General features: G+C 36.7%; 1 long non-coding RNA gene across 1 annotated transcript; it reads left to right on the forward strand.

Annotated features, from left to right (window-relative positions):
* Nucleotides 1–18,897: 18,897 nt before the first annotated feature.
* LOC116444303 lies at nucleotides 18,898–24,276 on the forward strand. The gene is made up of 4 exons (XR_004240270.1): nucleotides 18,898–18,995; nucleotides 19,185–19,238; nucleotides 22,549–22,634; nucleotides 23,586–24,276. It is a non-coding gene; the product is annotated as an uncharacterized LOC116444303 (long non-coding RNA).
* Nucleotides 24,277–25,822: the final 1,546 nt, after the last annotated feature.

Genomic DNA, 25,822 nt, shown 5'->3' on the forward strand with positions numbered 1-25,822 from the left:
GAAGTATTGCAAGAAACTATAAAGAAAAGTCAATATTATAATTGAAAGGGAAGAGGCTTAGCAGGGAACCAATATCAAAGATGTAAGGTTTTAAATTATTATTGCTGGAAGCATAGAAGTGATGCTGATCTGCAGTTGAACACTATATTCAATGGAATGTAGTGGAAACAAGAATGGACTGAAAGAAAATTAACATGCTGAAAAAGTACTTTTCTTCTATGTCACCTAACCCTCAAAGCACTAAAAATTACTACTTTATTTTTGCCTCATCCTCTGTCACATAAGTTCAAAATCCAACACAGGTGTTGGCTGACAGAAGTTATACTTTTAATCACCACTGATTTCTAAAGCTGATCTCAATCCAAGACCTGCTCTGAAGTGACACACCAAATCACACATTGTATCGTTTTTGTATCTGGAAAATTACTCTGTAAATGTTGCATATTACAATAATTGAAATTTCCATTTGGAAAAATAATGCCTATAAACAATTAATTGGATTATTTTTGTGAGTATATGCCATGTAACTACTGTGTCTTTAGCTCACGAAGTAAAACCACGTGGAAGAAAAGAACAGGCATCAATTTGCTAAAGATTCTGAATTAGACTCGTATTGCTTATGGAAATATATCATAACAAACAGAACACAGAGCCAAATAAATAACTTCAGTTGTTAATTTCTTCCATTTTTCAGTAATTTTACAGCCAAAAATAATTAATAATAAAGAAATAAAATAGAAGATATTTAAAATCATTTTAAAAACCAAAACATATGAGGTTTAAAGTTTGCAAGTAAATTTTGAAGTTTTCCCCTTTACTCACTGGACTTAAGAATTTTTCTAGTTGGTCAGAATTCAGCACTGTGCAGAGAAAAGTATAAATAAAATATCTAGTGTACCTTTTCAAAAGCTCATTTATCTCTAAAAAACATGGTACTTTTCTCTTTTTTAGTGTTACAAGTACTTTAACGAATAACATAATTGTGAGGCTCGTTGCTACTTGTGAAACATTTTCTATTCAGCTTTTAGTCTACTTTAATAGATGATAGAAGTGTAAGGAACACATGCAGAGTTGGCAAAACAAGACGACATGGGCATCAATTCCCAGGCTGCAATTCATATGAGTGAGCACTAAAGTTTCTTTAATATTATCAAGATTACAGAATTACAGTTGGAATGAACATTGTCACATCTGCAGGTGGTCGTCATTGGGGTTTTTATCATGACTGTAAAGAATATTCTGCATATATATATACATACGTATATATACATATGTATACATAACAGCCAGCACATTCCTTTTTCAGAATATCTAATCATATAAATTTTCAGTACATAACATTTAATCTATTGTGGTAAAAATCCTGTTTGTCAAATGCCATGGCACATATTTATAAAAGTAACTTGCCTGGTCAGGTGAAAAACAGAGTTGAAGGAGATCAGGCAGTAAGTAACTACAAGTCTAACAACATACTAGAAGTAGTTAAGTATTAGTTAAGTATTAATGAGTCCAATACTAGTTAAATATTACCAGGGGACAGGATGTAGGCAAGTAAATATTTCACACCTTTAACAAAAAAGGTATTTCTGTGGTACAGAAGACTAAGGCCATGATTCAAAGAAGCAGCTTTATTCAGGCCACTAAGTAATAGCTTATGGGTGATATAGACAGCCAGTCAGCCAGATCAAATTATTGATCAGTTCTATACAGTTGCAGTAATGACCAAAACAGTTAACATTTGTCTGAAATTAAAAGGATATATTATTTCATGCTGGATATTCACTTTTAACACACAAAGAGGACACACAAATCCTAAAGAGAAAGGACACTGAAATATCCCCTTGCAAATATACTGATTAACAGTGAAGGCAGAAAAATATACTATGAAACATTATATTTTGAAGGAGATGCTTCTAAGAGGAGATACTTAAAAAATATCTTATATAAGTTCTGATATAACATGTGCTTGCAAAGTCTGCCGGGAAAAAAGCAGGGTGCAGCCTCAAACCTTAAGGCAAATCACTCTTACTGTGGTGTAGAAAGCCACAATTTCTGCAAAGCATCTGCAAACAACATCTAGGAGTATAATTCCCTTGCAGTCTGTCTTGTTGCTGCAACCACATGACAGAAGTCTGTTTCTTACATAAAGAGCACATGCTGATGAAAAAGACTTTCTTCCTGAGCTCCACTGACAGACCAGAGTAGAAAAGATGACACTACAAACTCCATCATTCCAAATGTCCTCCCCTTCCTCCTTCTTCCCCCCTGCCTTATACATGGAGCATGACATCACATGGTCTGGAATATCCCTCTGGTCAATTTGAGTCACCTGTTCTGGCTGTGTCTCCTCCCAGCTTCCCGTGCACCCCCAGCCTTCTCACCAGTGTGGCAGTACAAAAAGCAGAAAAGGCCTTGGCTCTGTGTAAGCTCTGCTCAGCAAGGACAAAAACATCTCTATTATCATCATTATGTTCAGCACAAATCCAAAACAGAGTCCTATACCAGGCACTGTGAAGAAAATTAATGCTACCCCAGCCAAAACCAGCACAGTTTTGTTTCTGAAAACTATGCTAAAATTATTTTTGTCATCCTCTTTATCTGTACACTCTCTTATGTATGGACAGTCACTATGAACAGTACAGAAATTTTCCCTTAGAGCTATGTTCCTGAAAATTACTAAACCATGCAAAATCCTTTTTATTCATGGGAAGGTTATAGAAAAAACCAAACAATCTGAACAAAATAACAACAAAACACCTAGAAAAAATACATTAAATTTCTGGAGATTTTAACTAAGTTCTGAAAGCAGCCTTACTACTGGAGTCATCACTGAAAAAGAGAGATGCCTGCTTATTATTGTAATTTCCCACTTCAGGCTGTAGATACTTGTTCTGCACTTATGTGCTAACTTAATATACCTGAACACTATTAACAACACTTTCTTTAAAAGGTAGTAGCTATACTGCAATCCAACTATAAAATACTTTAGTTAAACCACAGCTGCTATGCAAATGTATTTTTCAAAGTAGTTTTTGAATTTCAGAGGCTAAGTCAATATATAATATCTCTTAGTGATACCTGAAATATATAATAACATATAATAATATTTTATATAATTCTCTGTATATTATATATTTCCTATATACTACATGTTTATAATATATAATATATAGTATTTATTAAGATTATATCTTTTGGAAAAAAAAAACCCCAAACCCTAAAACCTAATTGATCAAGAAAAAATTAGTATTCTTTGGTTTTAAATATGCTTTAAAATGTAAGTAACTGCTGTTTGTGATTACATGTTCATCTTAAGCAACAATATGTTTTTGGTGAAATGAAATACTTGTAAATATAGATAGCTTTGTCTCTCAGCAATGCCTATTCAGGACTGAATACTCACAACTATTCTTTCAGTTATTCTCAGAGCTTTACATCGCTCTGTCAAGGTTTCTTTTTGCTAGTCTCACAAGAGGGTTTGGAAAACTGTGGGATGCATACTTGTCCCAGTGCTTAGAGTTAAATATTGTGTACATAGCCATTGTACCTCTGAAGAATATTCACTTTCACATATGGACAATATTTTCAGTATAGTGTGAGTGGTCCATTGTATTGTGTTTGAGTGACAAGGTTTGGTAATGTGGAAGCTACAAGGGATGGTTTCTGTGAGAGGCTTCCCACATGTCTGACAGAGCCAGTGCCAGCTGGATCCAAGACTGACCTGCCACTGGCCACAGCCAAGTCCACCACCGATGGTCATAGTGCTTCTGGGATAATAGATATCACAAGGAGGGCAAAAAGCTACTGCACAATTGCAACCACAGAGGAGTGAGAATATGTGACAGGAACAACTCTGCAGACACCCAGTGGAGAAGGAGGGGCAGGAGCTGGTCCAGGCACTGGAGATGAGATTTCCCTGCAGCCCATGGTGAGGCAGCTGTGCCTCTGCAGCCCATGGAGGATCCCACACCAGAGCAATGAGTGGATGCCCAGAGGAGTCTGTCACCCCATGGGAAGCCCATGCTGGAGCAGGCTCCTGACAGGAGCTGTGGCTCCATGGAGAGAAAAGCCCATGGCGGAGCAGGTTTTCTGGCAGAATGTGTGAGCCCATGGCAGCCCATGCCCCAGTCCCTGAAAGCCTGTGGAAGGGGCCCATGGTGGAGAATTGGCCCATTGTGAAGAACTGTAAGCCATGTAAAGGGCTCACATTGGAGAACTCCCTGAAGAATCATCTCCCATAAGAGAAACCCCTCACTGGAGCAGGGGAAGAGTGTGAGGAGTCCTCCCCATAAAAAGGAAGAAGCAGCAGAAACAGTGCATGAAGAATAGAATGCAGTCTAATCCCCTGCATGTTCTGGGGAAAGAGGACAAGAAATCAGGAGTAGTACTGAACCCATGAAGAAGGAGGGGGTAGAGGGACAGTTTTAAGGTTTGGGGTTTTTTTCTCATTACATTTCTTTGATTTGATTGGTAGTAAATTCTATTACTTTCCTCAAGTCAACTGTTTTGCCTGTGACAGCAAGTGACAAAGGATCTCTCCCTGCCCTGTCACTCCTTATATTTCTCTCCCCTGTCCAGTTGAGGAGGGGAGTGATAGAGCAGCTTTGGTGGGCATCTGGCTTCCAGCCAGGGTCAACCCTCTACAACCATTATAGTGAACCATTTCTTCTTGTATTCTTTTCCTTATCTTGGTTTCAAAAGCCAATAGTGAACTTACAGTCATTATGTATTTTAAAAGTCAATAGTTCAAACATGAAACATCAATCAGGTCCCTTTTGTAAGCAATTCAATAACTCCTCATTAGAAAAATACAGAAGGAAAAAAATTTGGGGCATTCTCATTCACTTTTGCTAAATCAGGTTGAATTCTACATTGAAATTATCTATTGACAGCTAGTACTGCTCTGCAATGGTTTGACTGATTCACCACTATCATTGTGACCCAGTTCAAACTCTTGTATTCAGAAGAAACACATAAGAGAAAGTACTTTCCTTGCAACAGACAGGGAATAATTTAATTTAGCGATTGAAAGAAATAATAGATCCATTAAATGAAAAGTGTTTGGCAATTAGCATTGCATTACACATGATAGAGATGTATTTTTATTTGATGGAATTGTCTGCATTCTGTTAGGGTCTCAAATTGTCTTTGTCTCTGTTGAATGATCTCTCACTGGTGTCAGGAAAAACATCTCAGCTCTCTCCTGGTCACAGAATAAAGTTAGCCACATCCATGATCAGATCGGCCAACATTTATCTTCCTGCTCAAAGCTGCTATGACCAGAAGAAGAACTGCTTGAGAGGAAGCACTGAGCAGCTTCAATTACATGGTTTGTTTTACCTTACAATTTCCCTTCCCCCAATCCTAACAAAACAGCTGATCCTCTCTGTCCACTGGCATTTGTTTTACTGATTTTATATCCAGCATTAGCCATAAATTCCTAGTAAGGCAGCATTCCACCATGCCCTATCTTTCACATCCTTCTCCCAAGTATTCCACTTAACTGTCTATAAAGTCTGATAGTTTCTTCTGGTTTTGTCTTACCAGTTTAGTCCCAGGTCAGTTTTGGCCAATCAATTTTCTCCTTCTATGATCTGTGAGTTTCTCATATTATCATCTTTGAAGTTTAATTTATGGTTAGGAACAAGTTTCCTTACTATATTAAAGTCTAAAAATAAGTGTTTGCCTGCACATCAAGTGAATGGAACAAAGACAGAAGAAACCTGAGACATTTTACCTGACAATTAGGTAAAATCGCCCTCAGCTTCCCTACTTACCTTCTGCCTTACTGATTTGGTTCCCATCACTGTCGCGTTGCAGCTCCCCTCACACTGCTTCAGTCTGTGTGTCCATGTATGGAAAGCTACTTCTTTTTCTGTGTCAGATGCAACTCTGCTTCTGTTTTTGCAGTGCTTGTGAGAATTGAGCTTTCCATTTGAACTAAAAATAGTGAATGTTCTGAAGGGATCAGGAATTGAAAATCATCTCCATCATTTGCTATAGCTTATTTTATTTCTCACTCCTCAAACAGTGAAAAGAGGTATTTCAATTATATTTCTGTCTTTTTCATCAACACTTCATGCTTTTGTCTACATGAGTTTCCATTTGAAGACTACAGGAATTCACATTTTTCCTTCAGAAGTTCTCAGCTAGTTTCCTGAAATATCCCATGTTTAGTCCCGAAATGTGAGGTCAAACATTATTTATTGTCACCCTAAACTGAAGATCTGAGTAATCTAATCAAACTAGAGGAAATGGTTATCCTTAGTCCAACTACCCCTTTTTTCTCAAGTTACTCTACCTGTTCCAGAAGCCCTCAGAGACCTGAGACAGTGGAGGTGGCTCTGCCCAAGCAAATGGGGCACCAGAACTCAGCAAATTGTCAGCAGACTCAGGACTCAGCAATGTGAGGAAGGTCAGTGTTCACAGAGGGAGCTCCCCGCTCTCTCCTGTCTGGAGTTCTCATGTAAGGTACCAGTTTTCTCTCAGCTTAAGTCTGGAAGCTGATGAAGAGCCAGCCTCAACAGAAGGAAAGGTGCAATGGCTGGCTGTGCTGTGACTCCCACAGTTGCTCAGACTCAGCCACAGTCATTCAGAGACCTTCACCTCAAAAAAGTGGGACAGTGGGCATTTGGCCCCCAGCCTGCTGTTCAAACAAGCTAAAACCAGCTCAGGCCAAGGCAAGCCCAGTCCTCCCCAGAAACTTTGTCCCTGATCAATGCTATTCAAAGGCTGTGGAATTCTGTATTTTGACAGAATATTGACTGGGGTACTCTGCAGTGTATACTCACATGTGTAAAAGCACAAGTCCAGAATAATGGATGCTAACATCCAGACTAAAGGAGGAGTGAAACAAATATTGACTTTTAAATAAATAAAATTACTGTTAAATCAGTATGTTTGGTAATTATTTGTTAAGCAATCAGATGCTGATTACTGTAAAGACACAACAACTATATTACTGAGGAAGGCAGAAGGAAAACAGTGTATAAAGAGTTTCAATAAATTGTTCTGCTTGTATGGTAAATTCTAATTCAATCAGTAATTAGTGAAATTAAAAATTCTTTCTTGCAAGAATATAATCTAAAGTTTGTTCAGAGAACATACTAAGACAGAATTCCTGAGCCATTAGTCCTGTACTTTAATCCTCATTTTGAGTTATATTGATGAATCTTACAACCCTGAGGTGAGCTTGAGGTCAACACTGTTGAGGTCCTTCAAGTTTATGGTGCACTTCCCTTGCATTATCCTTGTTCTCATTAGCTTCCTGTTTTACTCATACTTCTTATTCAGCTTGAGTGATGGCACCCCTACTACAGACTGGTTCTGCAATTGCTTCAGTTTTGCTGTCCCTTCAATAGCTACACATTTCCTCTTATCCCTTTTCTGGTGCTCCCAAACATCCATTCAGAGCCAGCTAAGTTCAGAAGCATCCACATCTGATTTAAAACATGAGTGACAGCACTCATGTTTTAAAGACTCCTCTGTGACTAGTGCCATCCTACAGATGGACTCCTTCCTTTCATCTGCCATGTCTCCTCATCCTCCTTCCACACTGTCATAGGTTAGCAAGCATAGTCCCGGAAGGGACGTCCTTGCTAAGAGGTGCTTACAGTTTCCTCTGGGAACTGAAAGAACCTATCAGCTGGCCAGTTTGAATATGGACAATTCTCTAAGCCACTTAAAGTTGTGATCACCTCTGTGATCCACCTTTAAGAATAGGCAAACTCCCCCTCCAAGCTCTCTCTCGTTTCCGGCACTGGGACAGGTGACTGCAGGGCCCGAGCAGGGCCCAGTGGGCCCGGCCAGGCCCTGCTTGGGCCAGGCCGGGCCCGGCCACGGCCATCCTGGGTCGATGGACCTGTTCCAGCCTTGGAACCCCCCCCACTGCCTTGCCTTGGGCAGCCGGAGCGGCTCGGCTCTCCCCCCTCTCCACTGCGATAAGAAAAATTCAACATTCCAGCTGCAAAGCTGCAAGGCCGAGGTGAGAGTAACCCTTTTATTGCTGTGAAGAGCTGAAAACCTGAGGGAAGAGAGAGAGGAGATGCTTAAAGCTGAAATTCTGTTGTGAAGCTATGATATATCAGAGTATCCTGTTGTAATTTCATGAAGATATGGGGGGTGGAGTGTTCAACTCGTAAGCAAAAGCACCTGCGCTGAGATAGGCAGATGCTGACGCAGCTGTAATTTCATGAGAAGTTTGGACAGGGAGAGATGAACCAGATGAGGACTTTTGCTCCAAATGGGAAAGGAGAAAACCTCAGTCCCTAGAGATGCTCCCAGAGATAGTCCTAACGATGAAGATGATGAAGACCCTTTGCTCCCAGGGAAGGAGAAGGGCCTCTGTTTTTGTTTCTGAACGGCTCAACCTTAAAATTATACCCCAAAAGACTTCAAGAGTGGACCCTCGAAAGCAGTTGCGGGAAAAGCTGCAAGTCGGGGGAAAGGACTCACACGCAGGCAGAGAGACTCCTCTTCCTAAATGGACTGAACAATATTTGGAAGTGGGCAGCTGTCTCGTTGTGATAATGTTTTCATAGCATGAGCAAGAAGAGACTTCTCTTTCTAAATGGACTGAACAAGTTTATTATGGAAGTGGTAAACAGACTGAACATCTTAAGGGTTGTCTTTTCACATTGTCAGTGGGAGAAGGGAGGAAGGTGGGGGGAGGAGGAGAGTTCTGAAGGTGGTATAATTTTTTCCTTCTTTTAGGTCTGTTAATAAACTTCTTTATATTCTTTCAAGTTTGGTGCCTGTTTTGCATTTCTCCTAATTCTTATCTCACAGCAGATAAACAGTAATGAGTATTTTGGACCAAACCACTACACTAAATTGGTGTTTCCGCCCGGGACAAACCGAACCCGCGACACACACATAAATTCCAGGTCTCTTAGCGTTTGAGGAACTGCTTGTCCAAGAAGCTCTCACAAGGCTGCATAGTTACTCATAATAGATTTCTTTTCTTTTCTGGTTAGTAACTTTCAAAACTTTCTGATAATCTGGCGTCATCAGATGTGATTGCTTGTGTCTTCTCCCTCTTTACCATTCCTTATTTGTTATGATTGTTGTTGCATATATATATGCAATATCTTTAAAATAGGAAGTTGAATTAAGCAAGATTGAGAGTTCATTTTTTGAATGGGAATTATCAAACAGAGATTTTGTACTTCCCGTTTTTGGTGGTTGTTTCAAAGTATAGATTAAAATCTTAATTTCAGTCTCAGAAATTCAAGTCTGTTAAGATGTTTCAACTTGAAAGACTTTTAAAAAACCTTAATTATTGCAACAGTGACACAGTCCTGGATGGATCTTAAGATGTTATTGTAACCAATTGGTCACAATAATAACTACAATTACAGTTACTGGGAGTTGTTTGTTAAATGTTTGAGCTATGTCAAGATATTTTTTTCTCACATCATGAAAAGCATCTGAGTTCTTGGCAACTTTTTTCCTCTTTTATCTGTCATTTTGAACTGAGCTGTGTAAGTGATGTGGTTTAGGTCAAGGGCTAGCAACATAACTGATATGTAAAGAAAATTTGAAAAGAAAAGAAACCCCACAAAGCTTCATCAGCTTTTACCTCTTCTTAATTTACTATTTGTTTACTGGTGAATTTGTTATGACTTACAATAATAGTAAAATTAAGAAAAACAGGCTTATATTCTAAATATGCCATTATCTCTGTGCTTTAAAACACTGGCCAATAAGCTTATTTGGCTTTTTTTTTCAGGAAATACTGTACAAGTAATGTAATCCATAAAGAAAACACACTATCAAAATACACAATCTTTTAAGGTTCTTATCAATATGCCCAAAGGAAAACATTTGCACCTTCTTCCTTTTAAAAAATTTTCTTTCTTAAAAATGAATATAGTTTTTGAAGAAAGAAAGGAAGAAAAGAAAGGCTTTGTATTTTTTTTTTTTTTAATATAGGAAAACAATGTCTTTTTAAAACTAAATTTTAAGGGCTTTAAAGAATAAATTCAGAAAATGTTTTCTAGTGATTAACATGTCTATGAAATATATTCTGTTCTGCAAAATAATTTTTCCTGCTTAAAAAATACCTTGGTCCTTGGGGATTTTTCTTCTTTTAAGATAACTTCATGTGAATTCAGAAGTGATTCACCAAGCACAGTACAGCTGCTTGAAGAGTAATGAGTTGTTTCATTGGGTTCAAGCTTTCCACTTGTTTCAGCTACCCATTAGTGGTCCAATTAATTTCACAACACTAGCGTTTTGTCACCCAGCACTTCCTATGGAATTCTACTGTGATAGATATTCTTTAATTAAACCTTTAAAATGTCACCAATGTTGCATTCTACAGGTGAAATGCAAAAATACGTTCAAGGTTTACAAAATCTTTATTATTCAGTGGGTGAAGTAATAGGACACAAAGAAAGCCTCTAGGCTGATGATTTCTAGGTCTGTTTAGCTTGAAAAAGCTGCAAATATTTAATGAAGATACTTTTACAAATTGACTGTGAAAGATTTGGCACTTTAAGGTTATCAAGATAAAGCAATAGTTCATTCACCCCATAATTCTTAGTGTTGGAGACTCTCATATACTTCAGATTTCAACTGAAAGTCTCAGTGTGGAACTATTTCCATTAACACTGCGACATTCTTTGAACATGGGAACAGAAATTAAATCTCCATCTGACTATGTTGTGAAGTCCAGGCTGCATGCCTTAAAACATACAAACATTTTTTTATTTTTCCTTTCTAAAAATATATCAAGATTTTTGACCTTAACATGGAAGTTAAAATCATTTGCTCTTACTTCAAGACAAGAGGAAAAAAAAAACTTTCATAACTGCCCTTCTGTGGCTGGCAGGTTGATGGAGGTGATTGTCCCCTCTACTCTGCTCTTATGAGATCCCACGTGGAGTACTGCATCCAGCTCTGGGCCCCCCAATGTAAAAATGATGTCAACCTACTGGAGTGGGTCCAGAAGAGGGCCACAAATATTCATTTTCCTATGAGAAAGGCTGAAGCAGTTGGAGTTGTTCAGCCTAGAGAAGAGAACGCTCTCTGGAGAACATAAACCAGCTTTTCAATATGTGAAGTGGGCTTATAAGAAAGGTAGAGAGAGACTTTTTACCAAGGCCTCTAGTGACAGTATAAGGAATAACAGTTTTAAACTGAAAGATGGTAGGTTTGACTGAAGGCTAGAAAGAAATTCTTTATGAGTGTGGGGAGGCACTGGAACGGGTTTCCCAGAGGAGTTGTGGATTCCACATTCCTGGAAGTGTTCAAGATCAGGTTGGGTGGAGCTTTGAGAATCTTAATATAGTGGATGATGTCGATGTCAAAAACAGGGTGGATGGGACTAGGTGGGTCTTTGAATGTCTAAATGGTGCTAGGAGTCTATGACTCTTTTTTCTACATCAGTATTTGATTACAATATTTAAAGCACTGAGCACCACCTTATTAGTTTATTTATTTTAATATTTTCTACTTTAAATAATTTATCTTAATACTGTTCTTCTTTGGATAAAATAGCATCATCCCAGAATGTAACTGAATCCATTCTTATTCTTAGAACCCTCTATTTACATGTTTGGTTACATCTTAAAGATGGAACTAGTAAAGATAAGACTGCTGTACTGCTCACCTTACCAAATGTGTCTACCACTAATTAACATGGTATAAATTGACATGGATTATATATGAGATATCGAAGTGTTGTTTTCACCATGTGGAAGAGAAACTGCATTAATCCATGTTACTCAGATCATCAGAACAAATGTATCCATATTCATAGCACATTTCTTACTTCTTGTGATTCCTTCCAGCCTGACCAATTCTACGATTCTGTGATTTTGTGACTTTCAGCATCTCTCAAATTCATTGTCTGAAGTGTCTGGGTAAGAAACTCATGTCTCGAGATTCAATGATTTCAAGGAGTTGAGACATAAATATTACTAGATCCCTGAAATGTGGGTACAAATATAATAAAAATAGAGAAAAAGGAGGCCTAGTGCATGAAACATTATTCTAGACTGGACCTGTCTTAATATGATCTACAAGTTTTTGGAATGAGGCTGCTATTTCTATTAGGTCTGTGGTGGATGGATGCACTTCCCAAACAAAACATTTGCTAAACATCTAGGTTTCCAAATCTATTATTTATATTCTTACCTGAAAAAGAAAAGATTCTGAAATAAGAAACTTTTGATAGAAGACTTCTATCCAGACAGCTATTTTCTTATCTTTGCTTATCCTGACTATAGGCTGCACATATCTATTCTGTCCTCAGTCACAAAATTCTCAAGCTTCAAAAAGACTTCTTTGAAGCAAGCCTTTGAGATAACTAGAATAACTAACTTTGAGGTGGTTATTTGGTCACTGAAGAGAGAAAAGCGGTCACATTCTTTTTCTTATGCCTTCTTTTTCTTTAGTCTGTTAGTATTTCAAAGCTTGAAATGCTGTTCTTTTTGTAACTTACTGAGTGAAAGATTCATGGCTTTCATTTGAATGGTATCATTAGTCATATAAGAGAAAAGTGACTAAGACAAAAAGAGAGAGAGTTTCATGGGGAATAAAAAGTCATTATATCCTAGTCACAAAGTTTTCTAATCCGAAAGAGTACCTACAATACCCTCCAGAAACGCCTGTGAAGTGCTCAGCCCAATCAAATCTCCCCATGGTTGTCCTTTGAATTCTTTATTTCTGGCTTCTGTTGCATGCATATTTAATCAGACTCCTCACTTCTGTATCTGCAAAGGAAATTTTAAATATAATATGCTCTATAGAAAGGAAAAGTACCCATTAACTCACTTCCAAAGCTGATGATTAAATTTTCAGAAAATACCTTATTTGAAATGGAGTTCATCATAATAGTCTCCCATCAAAAAGATTCATGATCACCATCTTGAGCCACAAAACAACATATGGCAGCCAGTATCTAGATATTTAATTAATAATGTCAGTTTTGTCTAAATATTTACTAAATATTTTACTCAGTTTTAATGAATACTAATTATCCTATGCAGTTTACTCATTGTCATTTGCAGCTGGCCTAAAAAGGGAAAGATAATACAGAAGGTATAAACTAAACTTTTAATACCAAAGTGATTTTAAAATAACTATCTACCTTCATCATCAGAGAGGTTTGCAGGCCAGAGTCCTCATGAAGTCTTCATGTATGTGTCCTTGAGAAGTCTTTCTCTATGGTATTTGAAGAAAATTAAAAGGGAAGCTGAATAACACTTCTTATCATTCACAGAAACTTGAATATTTCTGAGATTCTTCAAGGAATCAAATGGACCATGGTGTGTTGGTTTCCTTTCTTTAGACTTGCACTTAAAACTATCTCTCCAGGTTCTGAGAAATCCTTATATCACATATCTCCCATCAAATCCCTTATTTTCTTAAATGGAGTTGGAGTGTGACAGGCTAGTGCTGTTTGTGCTGTTTTTCTCAGATGTTTTGCCTTTTAGCTACACACCTATTCAAGATAAGAAGAGAAATTTCCACTGTCTTCAGCAGTTTAGAAATTTAACAGAAGGATAGACCCATATCAAATATTTCTGTGACTGTGCTGTCACAAATGTAAGGGCAGATTTCCATGGATGCAAATTTCCATGCATATCACTGGTAACGCATTTTAAATGAAGAAGGTGGTAAGATAGTGGTTGTAGAGAGGAGTGGATAGAAATGTCTCAGTTTTATGGACAGGTTGATCTACCCTTTATGACCGTCACACTTCTAGATTTGAAAATGACATTTAAGTTTCTTGCAGATGACAAATCCTATGGCTACATAAAAAGGAAGGGGACAAAGACATGATTTACCTTAGATAAAACAGCCTTTTTAGTAAAGATTTATTGATATTAGTTGAATTTGCAGTAATACCTACTATTTTTATGAATTGATTCACTAAGATTCTAAATTATGCCAGTTGTCTGTGTTTCAGTTTATTGGCACACTTCAGCTTTCTAGTAAAGAGCTTTTCTGCTTAGCTCAGGTTGTCATGACCCATGAATTTATTTCATAAGATAACAAGTGTTCATTAACTGGAATGGTTTTTATATAAGAGAAGGAAGTCTTATAAATTGTACACTGTACCTCGGTAGACATTAAATATAGTTATTATTATATTTATTTTATTTTAATTTTTTTAACCAAACTCCATTGCTATTTCAGGAATGAGCTAGACACTTGAAAAATACATTGCTTTATATCAAACAGTCCATGCATTTCATGGACCCTTTATATTTTACAGAGGAAGACACTACTAACCACTCTATCAAGTCAGCAGAGCAGATGTCCAGGATTGTCTCCAATACAGGAGTATAATAACAGGCTATCCCTAGGTTGTGTAATGGTTTTTAGTAAACAATTTCAATTCCTCTCAGGTTTTTGTAATAGTGGAGTAATGATGCTCAAATTTTTGCAAAGCGCTTAGATATTCACATGTGCACATACACACACACAGAAGAAACAGAGGAAATAAATAAAGTATCAAAATGTATTTATGTACAGGAAATTAATTTTGCCTTAGCACAAAGCAAAATAATTTTTATTTGTAGTACATCAAATACACCTACTGAAAACATAACTACAGTCATTCATTATTAGCTAACTATGTTGTATGAGTACACTGTTTTCTTCCATATGAACCAGGAAGGGATTGTTTTTTAAAATACCTGTTATATTGCCCTTTTCTATTTCCTTTTAAAAAGTACAAAATTCCAAATATAACATGCAGACTATGTTTATGTATATTGTATCAAGAAAAGTTAAAAGAAAATACTTGCCTTCCCCATATTTTTTCTCTTCTTTTGGTTTGACAGCAATGAAAACCAAATATTTCTTCTTTTTGATACTACTTAGGAAGCAGAAAATATATAAAGATATTTCTGTACTTTTTTTTTTTGTTAGAATATATTATAATTCCCACAAATACTGATTCCACTAGTTTAATCCTAACTATGTAGCACTGTAATGAATTAAAATTTTCTATACAGCATCACACAACCAATTTGAGATACTTTTTTTTAGATTTGATCAATTGAAAAACCATGTAGTCCTGAAGATGAAGACCATGGAGAACAAAGCCTCAGCAGTAATGATAATAGGACTGCCTTAGACTAGCAGAGTCAGCATTAGCGAGAACAATATTTGTCAAACTACCATCACAAGACCAAGACAGCAATTGCCATACGAAATTATTTGCTGTGTTAGATATTTTGTACCTCCTCTTTCAGTTAAGCAGCCTCCCCTTTTTGAGAAATCCAAATTAGTGTAAAATAAAATAGTATTTTTTTATATAGATCATCTGTTTAATATTTATCATAGACTGCTTTATTCAGCACCCATGCAAATCATTCACAGTCACTGTTCAAATCAGTGACAGATGCAATCAAGACTTGTGGTCCATGGATGTCTACATTCTTAGTGGAAAATAGAAGTAAAAATTAATTTCAGTAATATTAATAAATTTATAATTAAGGCTGAAAGATATTGTTTATCATTTGATCTTATTCCCATCTGTCCTAGTTATGCATTTCAGGATCTGTACCATCTATACACCTGCTGCTTGTTCTTAACTATGACAATTTAACTGATTATAACTAACACACTTGCAGGATTGTTATTAAACCTGTGCAATTTTCCATCAAACTGTGGTAATAATTTTAATTCTATATTCATAAGAGTTGTAAGAACTTCACATTATAAAATTTCCTTATTCATATTCTATTAAGTCATATTTTAGTACACTTATTTTGCCTTTTAACACTATTCTTGCCTCTTTCTTTACTTTTTATTCTACTCAAGTACTACAAATTTACAAAAGTATAAGTTAGTTACAGGTTATAGGACTATGGACACAGCATAACTCTCATCTACAATTTCTAATTTTTTCCAAATCTAAAACTTATTTTTGCCTTAAAAATACCACTAAGCTTGCATAACAGCCAACCTTCATAGCTTCCAGAATCTTTTTGTGTCGTGTTTTTACCAGATACTAACTGTTTGATCATGAAGTCACTGCTAGAAGAACTTCTCATGTCATTAGAATATTTACAGTGTAGGCAAACAATTGTCACCATGGCAAAGGCATAGCTGATTTCATGTTGTGGAAGAGGGAACGAACACTGCTTGACACAGTCTGTCTTTATGATATGAGATATAATGGCACCTCTTTTCTACACTTACAGGGGCATCTGATATTTCCATAATGAAGTACTGAAATAAACCTAAAAGAAATACTGTATTACTGAAAACTGTAATCATTTGTTGGTATAGATTTAATACCACCAGTCTCTGGTGGTTGTATTGGTTTCACAGACTTGGCCACAGTCATTCAGAGAGCTTCACCTCCAACAAGGGGGTCAGTGGTCATTTGCTGCCAGCCTGTTGCTCAAAAAAGCTAAAACCAACTCAGGCCAGGGCAAGCCCAGATACTGCACTGTGAGTTGTGTACAAAGCCAGTGGGTATTTGCTATTGATGGCAACTCATTTGCTGGGATACTTCCATCTGTCTTACAATCATTCTTTTTTCACTGTAAATTGTTAAAATAAGAGTCAGCAGTGAGACATTTCCAAAGGAAAATTTATATTTTTTGACCTGTCAGCTTTCTGGTTCTTCTCTAGCATTTAAGAATCTCATTGTTTAAGTGGTCAGTCCTGAGAACATTCCAAAAATTGCTGCTTGAATATGCAATTGCGATAAAAAGAGGGCTTATTTTTTTATACTTTTTAATGTTGTCATGAGTACATGAAATAGTTTTTTCGATGTGTTGCATATGTAGAAGTATATTGATTCAGGATTAATGAGACAGCTCAGGATCCTGCAAACACTTTTGCACTTAAATAGCTCAGTTGGCTTAAATGAGACTCATCTATTGCTGTCTCTGTCCAGCTCTGTGGGGCATACGTGTGCACCCGCAGACGCACGGGTGGGTTCGGTATTACAGTTGGTAGCAAGAGTCACAAAGGGCATTTGGGTGCGTTCTGGCAGGAGCATTTATTGCTGCTACGCTGTCAAAAGGTGCAGAGGCAAATACAAGAACAATGGCGAGCTCAGGGTTTTTCCTGGGGCCGGGGAAAAGGCGGGACTAGGGAACAGGGACCAATGGGGAAGCTCTGGGGGAGTGACGAGGGGTAGAGGCCAACAGCCAGCCGGAGAAGCCAAACTGGGGTGGATTACCGTAACAGAACAATGCATCCTGGGAGAGACTTCTTTCCCTTATCATGACCGATAAGTCTCTGGCACCAGAGACTGTCTTACCAAGAGCTCTCTCTGTCCCTTGTGCCACAGGCCAATTGGCCACCACACTAATCAGCTGTATAAAGTAATTCACAAGCATAATTCTTTATTTGCAGGAATACACTCTACATTTAAATGTATGATCAAATACTTCTGTTGTATGATCCCTAACAGTTAAATGCCTCAGGAATTCTTGTTTGGATTACCTTTTCAAGCACTTATTGAAGAATACAGTTCAGTAGCATATCTGTTCTTAAATTAAATTACTTTTTTATCAAGGACAAATGGCCTACAACATCTTGATTTGAGATCCCCTTATTTTTGTAGTACAACAGCACCATGAAAAATAAAATAAAATAGAGTATCTCATTCAGAGATGTCATGAACACTGACATTCTCACAAGGTGTTAAAAAGCTTTTTAGAAAATACAACTTCTTAAATATTGCCTACTTACAACCTGATCTTGGGTGTTGCTTGCAATTCTGAATCAAATGAATGATCTAAATTCAATTACTTGAAATTAGGAAGAAAACAAATACAGTTGTCTGAAAACATTTTCTGTGAAACAGAACATTTCATATAAGTCCATTTCAATTTGCTTTAGAAGAATAATTTCAAATATAGCAGGGGATGAATAAAATTGTTTCTCTTAAACCATTATAGGAAAATTTATACTAATTAAAATGAAAATCTCTTGTAATTGTTAAGGTGAAGTAAAATAAAAACATTACTTTTAGATGGAGATCTAAATTGATAATGGAATCACAGAATCAGAATCACAGAATCACCAGGTTGGAAGAGACCTCTAAGATCATCGAGTCCAACCCACACCCTAACACCTCAACTAAACCATGGCACCGAGTGCCACATCCAATCTTTTAAACACATCCAGGGATGGTGACTACACATCCAGGGATGGTGATAGGAAGCTATAAGGTGTTCTCTTTTGTGACAGCAAAAGGTTCAACTTAATGAATCAGGAGTTTCATTCAATTTTTTTCACTGTTATGAAAGAGGTCATTTTGCCAGTTTCAGTTCTATCATAAAGACCATATCTACCTTCAGTATGTTACTTCAAAGTTGTTAATATGATAATCCTCTCAGTGAATTGTGGTAATGAAATCAATAAAAACCCCAAAATATCAATTTTTCATGGAAATAATTAATATTTTGTTCAGATTACTTTATTGCACTTCCATTGAGAGATCTGAAATCTAAATTGAAAACATCTCAGCCATAATTTTAATCTTGGCTATAAAAAAATTCAGTAATAATTCTCACAGGCTTTTCAGCAATTTCATGGATTTCAAATATATAATTCAATAATAGAATATTGTAGTTCCTCCCCTTAGCTTCTTCTCCTTCCAGACAAATAGCAATGTATTCATACTGTGTAAGCTGCAACAATTATGCTTTGTACCATTGTTAACTCTGTTAGAGATCTGCATGATAGATTAGAGAATGGTGATATTTAAACTCTGCAGTATTCTTATGTGGTGCCTTAATCACTTATTGTAATTTGTAAAGGGTTTCAAAATAAATTCACAATTGCATTGGACTATGTACTGAACTTTAGAGTTGACTGTTTACATAAAAAAAAAAAAAAACCGTAAATAGACAGAAAGCTTTGACCAACTAAACCTTTGTTACTAATGATCTGTAAAGCATCTATGCAATCTATGCAGCTTTGATAGAAAAACCAGTCTTACTGCATTACACACTGGGTCAGCAGCTATATCCTCTCCCTTTTAGCAACATTTCTGAAGCTTGAAGAATGTAAGTAGTGTTCCTACCTACATTCCTAGTGCTTCCAAAGATGAAAAAAGTGTTTCTTGAAATCATTTGCATCTGTTGACCTATCTACATAAAATCCATATTTAGGAGTTCTTCTTTAAAGCAAAATTACCTCTGAAGATTTTTAATATCCATATTCCATATACATTTCATTTCTCTTTTTATTTCTAGGCCGGGGAGGGAAGAAGGGAGAAACCACTGAGAGTTATCAACTGAAACTTTAAGGTAAATTTAAAACACCGATAATTCTTTATGAAAATCAATGATCTTGAATATATGTTTCTCTTAAACATTTTGCATTGTGGAGTAAATGATTTTCTCTAGCAAAGATTTTAAAACACAGGTCTCTGAAGACAGACTTCTAAGTGAGTATGGAGGTTACAGCCAATCTAAAATGTATTTTGATCTTGAATAAAGAATGAAATATAATGAGAGTTGAGATGTGTTCAACACATCTGAGACTTGTACTGTTCAGTTGCTATAAGAGTACCTCTGAGAAATGAAGCTCTTAAGATTTAAGCAGTTATCACTATAGTGTATTAGCTTTTTAGGATGGTAGTATTTCATGAATACCATTTTTCTAGGTGTTTGGCCAGATGTTGCTCTTTCTTTCATGTGACTCTGCTGATTTAAATACAAAAGTCATCTATTCCACCACTTGATGCAACTGGGGAAAAAAATAAATTGTTGCTCTGCAAATTCTCTTAGTCCAGAGTTCAGCATCCTCTGCTCTGAAGGGAGTTTGAATTTCAACCTAGCAAAAAAATAATTAGAAAAAAAGATTGTTGCCATTTGAACAATAGAATGTCAAAATCTGCCATATTAACATTATTCTAAAATATTCAACCCTGAAGCAGTTCTAGCAAACTTTAAATATGCTGAATAGGAGATGTAACACAGACCAGGTGGGCTTCCAGCAGCAGGAGGCAATATAGGAGAAAAACAATCAGAAACTTAAAATGTATAGTTTAGGATATTTTCTACAGAGATTTTTTTACAACTCTCTGAAGTCAGCACCTGCAATTTTCTCCTCTTCAGCATTTACTGAAACTTCTGCAGAGCTAGTAAAGGTAATTATTTTATTTGAAATTCTTCCACAATCTCTAGTGCTCTTGCTGTTATGTTTTCAGTTCTGCCACTCAGCTCTCCTGCTAAGGAGTCTTGTTTATTAGGCAGAAAGATAGTGCTTCTAAGGTTACACCTAAGAACACCCTCACTATGGTGCAGTATTTTGTATATTTATTTCTTTAGGGTTTTTTTAAGTTAGTTCTCTTCAGTATTATTAATTATTGTATATTGAGATCTGTGAATGTTGTTAATGTGTTTGTCATAACATATACATTATGGAAAATGAAGAAGGGCCTGTCAGTGAGGTGTTACAGACCAATACAGAGTATATGTATGTAGTGGTTTGAAAACATTTTAATTTTCTCCACTTGTATGGATGAAGGAAAACAAAGCTGCAATAAATGTTTAAAGAGCTTTTCTTGGTGGTGAAAATAGAATCAACTTCTCCCAATAGAAATATAGCACATGAAAGAAAGGAATAATCTTAATTTTGGCTTTAAAATTCTTATAATGGAATAATCCAGAGATGTAAGGATAGAGTCAGACAAAACAAAATAAACTCCTGAGATAATAATCCATACTTTTCAGCAAAATGCTCCTTTTTAAAAGTAAAGAAGAACATTCTGCTTGAATCTTTTAAAGTCTATCTGGGCAATATACTGGGAAGCATCCAATATTGAAGGACGAAAGAACTTTTCTAATTCTACTGTGTTCCTTTCTGAATAAGGATTCAGGTTAAGAACCTCCAAATGTTTGCAATTCTGTAAAAGTGACAGAAATTCTACATTCTTTCAAAAAAATGTAGAATTCTCGTTCTACATTCTTTCAAAAATAATGGCATCCAGTTTTCAATGCATTTCACTGACTGCTCATCCAGCACTTATTTCAGCTGTTTTTCAATGAGGATGTAATGGAAGCCGGTGTCAAAGACCTTCCTGAAATCTGGCTAGTCAGAATCCACTGCTCTCTACAAGTCTGGGCATTTCATCAGAGAATCCTTTAGGTGGGAAAAGACCATCAAGATAATCAAGTCCAGCCTACCACTGCCAAGTCCACAAGTAGACTATCCCTAAGTGGAACATCCATGCATTTTTCAAAGACCTCCGAGGATGGTGTTTCAACCATTCCCCTAGGTAGCCTGTTTCAATGACTGACCACCTTTACAGGGAAGAAATTTTTCCTAGTATGTAATCTAAACCTCTCCTTGGTGCAACTTGAGGCTATTTCATCCTTTCACTTGTTACATGGAAGAAGAGATAAATGCCTACCTCACTACCACATTCTTTCCGTTGCAGAGAGTGAGAAGGTCTCCCCTTAGCCTCCTTTGCTCCAGGCTAAACAAGCCCAGCTCCCTCAGCCAATCCTCATAAGATTTGCATTCCAACCCCTTCACCAGCTCCATTGCCCTTCTCTGGATCTGCTCCAGCACCTCAATGTCTTTCTTGTAGTGAGAGGCCCAGAACCGGACACAGGATTCGAGCCGTGGCCTCACCAGCGCCGAGTACAGAGGGACAATCACTGCCCTGGTCCTGCTGGCCACACTCTTTCTGACACAGGCCAGGGTGCCATTTGCGTTGATCTCCTGGGCACACATTGGCTCATGTTCAGCCATATATCCACTAGCAACTCCAGGTCCTTTTCCCCCGGGCAGCTTTCCAGCCACTCTTCCCCAAGTCTGTAGCACTGCATGAATTTGTTGTGACTCAGGGGGAGGATACAGACCTTTGCTTTTTTCAACCTCATACAACTGGCCTCAGGCCACTGATCCAGCCTGTGCAGATCCCTCTGCAGAGCCTTCCTACTGTCAAGCAGATCAGCACTCCCACCCAGCTTACATGATCAAGGTATCAAGTTGGTCAAGCGTAGCTTCTGCTTTATGAATCCATGTTGACTACTCCTGAAGATTTTCTTGTCCTTCATGTGCCTGGAAATATTTTTCAGGATTAGATCCATAAACTTCTGAGGGATCAAGTGAGGCTCACCAGACTGCATTTCCCTGGATCCTTGTATTGCTGAAATGTGAGCTTTGCTCTTCATACTGAAAGATGGTGCATTGATGTCAAAACCAGAACAGCAATTCATTTTATCAGCTTTTGTAAAACTAAACTTATCATAAAAACTTTGATAGGGCACCTTCACGTTTTCTTCTATTATGAAGAATGAATTATGGATACAGACTAAGAGTTCTGTCACACCCCAATTACCTCATTTCCAGCCGACTACTCATGACTGCATCTGTGACTGAATTAGAAAATATCTTGCAGGTTAATGAGATCTTGGTTAAGTACACTGAAGCTGGACAAGGGAAACCATCTTTTTTTTTTTTTACCATATTTAATAAAAATACATTTAACCCATAGAAAAGAAGTAATGGGGATGGTTTTCTAGATGCTCTATGAATTTTAAAACAACTAATGAATTTCCTGTTTCAAACTCATGGTATCACTAATTCGATTTTTGTCTTCAGAAGGAAAATGCAGTTTTCCCTCCTTTTCAGAGGAGTTGTAATGACAGAATGGTACAACGGTTGAAAAGAGGTATAAAAAAATCCCTGTAAGTACCATGTATAAATTCTCAGCATGTAGTGACATATAAAAAAATGCTTTCTTTCCAAATAGAACATTGTAATTTTACGTAGAAACGCTAATATTAAAAAGGCATAGGAAGAAGACTGAATTAGCTATTTATGATTAATTTAGGAAAAATTCTCTTGGCTTCTTTTCCAGAAAAAAAAAAAAAAAAAAGAAGAAAAGAATGATAAAACACTGAGATATTTATATGATAATTTCAAGAAATTTCATTTTCAAGTAGTGAACAGATTAAAAACATAGCATTCCCATAGTAAGGAAATGTAAGGACAATGAAAATACATACATTAAGGAATTGTTTTTTCCTTTTTCAACTCATACGACATCTTTCTACTGTGATATCAGATTGACAAAAAGTAAAACCATAGAATCATAACTTGTCTGGGTTGAAAGGGAACTTTGAAAGTCATCTCGTCCAACTCTCCTGCCATGATCCCAGACATCTTTAACTAGATCAGGCTGCTCAAAGCCCAGTCCAATCTGGCCTTGAATGTTTCCAGGGATAGGACATCTACAACCTCTGTGAGCAATCTGTTCCTATGTCTTATCACCCTCAAAATAATTTTTTTTTTCCTAATACTTAGTTTGAATTGATCCTTCTTTAGTTTAAAACCACCACTCCTTGTTCTATCTCTACAAGCCCTATTAAAAAGTTTGTTCCTGTGTTTCTTTTAAGCCCCCTGTAAGTACTGATAGGGTCTCCCTGTAGCTTCCTCTTCTCCAAGCAGAATAACCCCAGATTTCTCAGCCTTTCCTTGAAGAAGAAGTGCTTCATCACTCATCATTTTTGTGGCCCCCTGGCCTCTCCAACAGTTTGTGGTTTTTTTGTGCTGAGGACACCACATCTGGACACAGTACTGCACATGGGGTGTCAGAGCAGAGGAGCATAATCGCCTCTCTCAACCTTTTTTTGCAGCCCATGATGTGTTTGGATTTCCATACTGCAAGTGCACATTGCCAACTCATGTCCAGCTTTTCATCCACCAATACCTGCAAATCCTTCTTGGCGGGGCTGCTCTCAATATGTTCAACCCCCCAAGCAGAGGTTGTCCTGCTCCAGGTGCAGCACCTTGCTCTTATTGAACCACATAAGATTCCCATGTGCCCACTTCTCAAGCTTGTCCAGGTGCCTCTGGATGGCATCTTGTCCTTCAGGTGTGTCAACTGCACCACTCGGCTTGGTGTCATCTGCATAGGTAAGAATGAATAAATTATTGTCATTGCTTAACCAAATACCTGATGACTAAGGACCTCAAATAAAAACCCTGCACGACACAATATGTGGCATTTTACAATGCCTGATTTATGTACAGATCTTACCACAAGTGAGTTTGGCTATGTCAAAATAGATACTGTTGTCATTACAGATACAAAGAAAAATAATTTTTCATAAATTCTAAAACACAATTACAGTGAATCAGTTCTATCCCCTCTAAAGCTATGCAAGCACTCGTATTCTTATGTTACTGTGGTATCTGGTTTAAATACGAAACATCTCTTTGTGTTGTCATGGTTCCTAAGCACAATAAAATACACATTATCTCAAGGATTAAAGTGAAGAGTACACATATTTATTTGAATATGTCAGTGCACAATGACAAATAAAGGCATTTTATCTAGCAAAATTTAAATTGCTTCTTCCACACGGAGAATTTCTTATCAAAATGCTTTTTCTAAAGACTAATATTTCTTATAATATTTCAGGGATTACTTGCTTCTTAGAATGAAGCAAGCTAGTAAATGAAAAAAAGAGAAAAATGTAAGAAGAAAAATCAAAAGCTCTGACCCACTTGGAAAATTCAAATACTGTTTTGTTTTGACCTTACGGAGTTGCCTGAAAAAAGTGGAAATTTCATTAAAACTCCACAACTTGAAAAAGCGTTGTTTGGAATGAGCATTCAAGTTTTATTACAATCAAGAAATGTTTCACCATGGTCCTGGAAACTAGCCAACAGCTAACCTGACTTTCAGCGTCAAAGATTAGGTCGTGGCTCTTCATATACTTAGCCTTGTGCATCACCATTCACTCAAATTAACCATTTGCTTTCTCCTAGCATTATTTCATGATCAACACCGAATCCAATCTGCATCAAAGACACATCTGTGTTCTCCTTAATCACGTCTATCAGTAGTGAATGAACTGATTACAAGTCTTGCAGACATGGGTCCAGGTTCCAGAACCTTCACAACACAAGACTAGAGCCTTCATGCAATTTCACAACAAAACTACTCCACAGCTGTCTATACCTTAGACACCTCCACTAGGTCTACATAAAGTAATGATATCCTGCAGCAAATGTTATGTCTTCTAGCTAATTCATATATTGAATTCCTTACAAGTGCATAAATGCATACAAAAATTGTTTATGGGCATTAACTGTACACATGAGGATCAGTCATGTTCTGATATATATTCTGTTATAATGTGAAAGGATTTAGCAGATGGAGTTTGGTAAAGCAAAAGACTATGCTTGAGCCACAAATAACCTCCCAAGGTTCTGTTATTAGGAACTTAGAGACAATATTTTAATTTTAAATGAAAAAGCATTAGGCCCAATCTCTCTTATGAAGAAATATTGACCATTGATATTCCTGGATGTTGAGAACATTTTCACATTAAATGTTTGACTTTCTGAAATTAAAGTTTCTCACTTCAACAATCTTGCTTATTAAAGAGACATTTCTGTTTGTTTGTTTGTTTGTTTGTTTTTTAACAGAGATCTGAGCAGTCAAAGTACTATTTTTAATTAAACAAATATCACAATTACAGGATTTAAAGCATCTCAGATATGAAAGAAGTTAACCTTTACACTTCATAAACCCTGTTACTGTTTTTGGTAATTTTAAAAAAGCCTCAGAGGAAATAGCCATCAAGGTGTACAACGCTAATTTTGAGGTAAAACTTTAGATCTCTTAATACTGCTTTTGCACCATTTTAGACATCTGTGAAAATGAAACCACAGAAAACAATAAAAAATGAGCAATAATTTATTTTCCTTTGTAGAGTAAGGTTCAAGGAATAATGTAAATTATTAATCATTAATAATCTCAAGATTTGTGTTTATCATATATGGCTAAGGTAAGCACTTTAATAAGTATACAAGCAATGTTTCCCAGATCTAAATTTTTATTTTATATTCTCACAAGAAATAA

The sequence above is a fragment of the Corvus moneduloides genome, chromosome 5 (genome assembly GCF_009650955.1).
Source record: "Corvus moneduloides isolate bCorMon1 chromosome 5, bCorMon1.pri, whole genome shotgun sequence".
Lineage (NCBI taxonomy): Eukaryota > Metazoa > Chordata > Aves > Passeriformes > Corvidae > Corvus > Corvus moneduloides.